The sequence below is a fragment of the Amphiprion ocellaris genome, chromosome 4, assembly GCF_022539595.1.
Source record: "Amphiprion ocellaris isolate individual 3 ecotype Okinawa chromosome 4, ASM2253959v1, whole genome shotgun sequence".
NCBI classification, from domain to species: Eukaryota; Metazoa; Chordata; class Actinopteri; family Pomacentridae; genus Amphiprion; species Amphiprion ocellaris.
This window is the reverse complement of record NC_072769.1, coordinates 3,155,809-3,160,290: the sequence shown is the minus strand read 5'-3', so window position 1 is coordinate 3,160,290 and position 4,482 is coordinate 3,155,809.

The following is a 4,482-nucleotide window of genomic DNA, read 5'->3' as shown; positions in this document are numbered from 1 at the left end:
ACTCCTGTTACTCCACTACGCTGCTGCTTCTCAAACAGAACCCCATAAACCGACATGATGCCTCTAAACCCGGTCCTGATGCCGCCCAGGGCCTGGACAGCTCCAGAACCCGCTGAACAATCCTTACAAACCAGCAAACGTACAGCGTGTGGATTCACTAACCCTAAAACAGCTTTAGGGTGAAATAAATCCTGTATTTGTTCAGACAGACCGTCCTACGTCCCCCTCACAGACCGCCATTTTATCCCCTGCTAGCTGAGGGGAGCTAACGGATAGCATAGCCACAGTTCCGCTACTTTAATGCTCACTGCTTCCATTTAATAACACCTTCACTAAATACCTTTCACAGGTAGTCCCCTGGAGTCTTCGTTGTTACTGGAAAGTCCTGATTCCTGTCCGAAGATAAAGCTGTTCCATCTATGAGCTGTTCTCCCGCAGCAGTAGGAATCACTCCACCCAAACTGTCCAGGAATAGAACACATCATTACCGCCACCTGCCGGACTGGAGGGTTAAACGCTATGGGTGGATGGCATCTTATGTTATTATATTAATATCTTATGAAAATTATTATTTATCCTATGAGCTTTATCAACAGTTAAAACACCAAGCTTTAGTAATCGGTTCAGACTTTTCATAAATCATATAAAAAGAGGATAACTATCTCCTTCACATCTGATTTGTTTCTGCTGAACAAAAAATGTTTTATCCAGTTGCTTTTTAGACAGACAGACAGACAGACAGACAGACAGACAGACAGACAGACAGATAGATAGATAGACAGATAGACAGATAGACAGACAGATAGATAGATAGATAGATAGATAGATAGATAGATAGACTATAGATGGACTATAGATAGATAGATAGATAGACGATAGATAGATAGATAGATAGATAGATAGATAGATAGATAGATAGATAGATAGATAGATAGATAGATAGATAGATAGATAGATAGATAGATAGATAGACTATAGATAGATAGATAGATAGATAGATAGATAGATAGATAGATAGATAGATAGATAGATAGACTATAGATAGATAGATAGATAGACAGACAGACAGACAGACAGACAGACAGACAGATAGATAGATAGATAGATAGATAGATAGATAGACTATAGATGGACTATAGATAGATAGATAGATAGACGATAGATAGATAGATAGATAGATAGATAGATAGATAGATAGATAGATAGATAGATAGATAGATAGATAGATAGATAGATAGATAGATAGACTATAGATAGATAGATAGATAGATAGATAGATAGATAGATAGATAGATAGATAGACTATAGATAGATAGATAGACAGACAGACAGACAGACAGACAGACAGACAGACAGACAGACAGATAGATAGATAGATAGATAGATAGATTGATAGATGTGTCCAGATAGTGGCAGTACTCTCTCCCTCCCTTCCTGAGTATGTTCACCAGGTGTAGCTGGAGCAGGAGGCGGCGGCAGGTGTTCTACATCAGTAATCAGCTGATCTGGAGCAAGCAGGTAGACGTGGTTAATCATCTACTCCTGGGCCATACAAGCAGATCTCAGTCATCACTCGATGCCGGACCGTGAACAAGCAACAATCAGTTTTGTATCTCTGGTCAGTTTAACTCTCTGTGTTTTTTTTTTTTGTTTGTTTGTTTGTTTTTGTGCACAGGTCATTGTGCTTGTGGGTACATCTTTATTAAATGGACACATTCTATGTTGACGTGATTTCTGATCATCAATAACTAAGGTTGAAAGGTTCTTTATTGTCATTTTTATAAAAACAAGAAGCATAAACAAATGCTGCATTTCTGACATATGGGGGAATGGACAGCCTTGGAGGAGGACTGCTCTCCCTGAGGGCTTTTCTTGTTTGGCATATGGTCAACCATGTCAAACCGCACTTCAAATAAAAAATAAATGAATACACGAATGAAGAAATGTATATAAGTAGATAAACTATCAGAGTTTAGCTATGAAATGCTCACAGAGGTTCCATAACTTTGCATAATGACACCAAATAATGAAGTGTTGGTTAACATCACCCAACGCCTGATGCCCATTGGAATGAAGTCTGAACTTTAAAAAAATCCTGTACTTTACAGTTATGAAATATATTCAGAATAACTTAAAATATCATCAGTTTCAATTGCTAGAATTATGCTGCGTGCAAACTGATTAGACTACAATTAACATAAATTAATATTTATGATGAAAAAAGGTGCTTCCTCCTCCTCATCAGATCCATGCTTTCATGTCTGATGTCTGCAGCTCTTAGGTCTAGTTACCCATCATGACTTAACTGTGATTGGATTATTCGGAACCAATCAGTAACAAAACATTATTCAAATAACGACATCACAGATTTTTATTGGTCTAAATCCAAACATATGTCACGTCCATTCCAGTGTGTCTGTAGGGGTTACACTGGATATGAACAATCAAGGATTTAACATGGCAGCATGACACTCATAAACACATGAGAAGACTGAATGACCAGTGATTTGATAAAAGGGAATAAAAATAACAAGACATTGTGTGACCTCAGTGTGACTGATGTTTTCCTTCAGCAGTGTCTCTAGATCTCTTTGCTCTTCACTGGGTTAGTTTCTTTCAGGCAGTATATGTTTGTTTCTGGTTAGATGCTTCCCTATCCTTGTATACTGAACCCTGTGTGTCCTAACCTCAGGCAGGTTAGGACTGTTTCTCCCCCCTACCCTTTGCCTGCCCATTTTTAGATTCCTGCAACCATAACTCCGTCTGCTGTAAATGAGTCTTTCTTATTCTCGTCAGACTTTGTCCATATATTCTCCACAACTGTCTTGACCTGACTTGTTTATCTTCCACCCAATGAAGAGCTCGTGTTATATCTACAACTAGAATGAATACATTGACAGATGATCTGGTGTTCTCCTTTTGGCAGCGATCTTAAGCTGTTTGACAATAATGATAATATAATAATGATTTTTCAAATGCATTCAACTCCATCCAACCCACCATACTCAAAGACAAGCTCACAGAGATGGGAGTGGATCCTTTGTTTCTTGGATCATAGATTACCTGACAGGAAGGCCACAGTTTGTCAGGCTGGGGAACTGTGTTTCTGGGACATTAATGAACAGTACTGGGGCTCCACAAGGAACAGTCCTGGCTCCATTCCTGTTCACACTGCATACATCAGACTTCAAATACAGCAGAGTCCTGCCACATTCAGAAATACTCTGATCACACTGCTATCGTAGCATGTATCAGAAATGGACATGAAGCTGAATACAGGATCTGATAAGTGCCTTCAGTGACTGGAGTCACAACAACTGCCTGCTACTCAACGCCTCAAAGACAAAGGAAATGATCATAGATTTCTGCAGATCCAAACCCCCTTATCATCCAGTGAACACTAGTGGCGTGGACATCGAGGTGGTGACATCGTATAAATATTTAGGCGTCCACCTTGATAATAAGTTGGACTGGTCTAAAAACATAGACTTCATCTACAAAAAGGGCCAGAGCCGACTTTTTAGCCTCAGAAGACTTCGATCATTAGTCATCTGCAGTAAGATGCTGCAGATGTTTTATCAGTCTGTGGTAGCAAGTGTCCTGTTTTATGCTGCAGTCTGCTGGGGAGGCAGTATAAAAAACAAGGATGCAAGGTGTCTGAACAAACTGATTAAAAAAGCTGGCTCTGTGGTTGGAATCAGACTGAACTCATTGGAGGATGAGATGGAGAGACATGCACTGAGCAAGATGGAGGCCATTCTGACAAAACTGGATCATCCACTTCACATCTGCCTCAATGAGCAACAAAACATCAGTGGACGACTCCTATCCCTGCACTGCAGGACTGAAAGATTCAGAAAATCTTTCTAATCATCAGCAATCAGACTATTTAATTCTAAAGTAAACAGATGAGAACCCAGACAATTGAATTTCCCTTCGGGGATTAATAAAGCTCTTGTCTTGCCTTGTCTTGTCTTGTCTTGTCTTGTCTTGTCTTGTATTGTCTTGACTTGTATTGTAATAAAGGCTAAACCTGTGCATCCAGTTTTCACATCTTTTGAACCATCTGTGAACATGAATAGCCTCTCCAGATAATGTTGTACTGTTGTCCGTTTTGGTACCACCTTGGGCTTGTCTTGATTTTTTGAGGTAAATCTATATCTATTGTTGGATGATTAATTTGCAGGGATCTCCTAGATTTAATGCTTCAACATCCCCAAGCCACTTAAAACTATTGAAATGAGATCTACTGCTGTCCCAACACTCACACAGAATGTGATCTACTGTGTCCTTACAAATCTACCATCGTAAGGTTGACTTATTTTCCATTTCTTCCAGCACTGCAGACACTGGGGATGATCTGAACTCTCCACTACAGGTTTGACGGTCCTGAGCTTGTTCTTTATGTTTGTCTCTGCTGCACATATGTATGACATGCAGCCATAGTCCAAGGCTGATTTATTAAGAGTCTTGTGAATATTT